The sequence below is a fragment of the Cetorhinus maximus genome, unplaced genomic scaffold, assembly GCF_964194155.1.
Source record: "Cetorhinus maximus unplaced genomic scaffold, sCetMax3.hap1.1 HAP1_SCAFFOLD_882, whole genome shotgun sequence".
In the NCBI taxonomy this organism is placed as follows: domain Eukaryota; kingdom Metazoa; phylum Chordata; class Chondrichthyes; order Lamniformes; family Cetorhinidae; genus Cetorhinus; species Cetorhinus maximus.
The window spans coordinates 56,018-56,808 of NW_027596824.1; the positions used below are offsets into that span (position 1 = coordinate 56,018).

Sequence of the window (791 nt, forward strand, 5' to 3'; positions counted from 1 at the left end):
CAAAGTCCAGGACTACGTGCTGAGGGACGCACTAAAGCTTGGGGCAGCTGCCGCAAAGGCGCAATGGGGAAGGGTCGCTGTCTAAGACCTTTCTACCACAGCGCACCGAGAGACTGGGAACTGTTTAGAGCCCCTCGGGCTGTACAGATCAAAATGAAAGGCTGTAAATGATTGTAATATTGTTTGTACTAATGCACCTGGTGATACATTTTGTAAAAGTTTAACCCTGGATTGTACCCTTGTAAGGTTGTTTTTGAAATGGTGTGGAATGTGATTGAAGATATTTTATGAATAAAGTATATTTTTACAAAAAAAAAAAAAAAATCTGTTCTTATCAGTTTAATATCTGATACGTCCCTTATCTGGGGACCATATATTAAATTGATTTTTGGAGCAGGGAGATGGAATAGGGGCTTGGTCCGTCCACTCCACGCATCGACCCGGTATTGCAGTATCTCTGGGAACGGTGCACCCTCCCCTTTCCAGGGGATTTTCAATGCTAAAAATAGTTTTCTTACAAACATCTGCTTTCTTTACTTCTCAACATGTACATGTTCCAAAATCCAACTTTCTTTCTTTCTCTCTCTCTCTCTCTCTCTCTCTCACTCACTCACTCACCCGCAGCAGCTACACACAAAAAACACGCACTCTCACCCAACACTCGCCGGCAGGGCCGGCAGCAGATTGGACGCTACGTCCAGATCCCTGATGGAAACAGTTAAGGATGCCAAGCTGCACGACGTCTTCAGCAACCCTGCAGACGGAGCGCAGCGTAGATACACCTGGTCGCG

At 45.6% G+C, this 791-nt stretch overlaps 1 pseudogene; it reads left to right on the forward strand.

Annotated features, from left to right (window-relative positions):
- Window positions 1-298: 298 nt before the first annotated feature.
- LOC144674995 (U2 spliceosomal RNA) lies at window positions 299-477 on the forward strand (annotated as a pseudogene).
- Window positions 478-791: the final 314 nt, after the last annotated feature.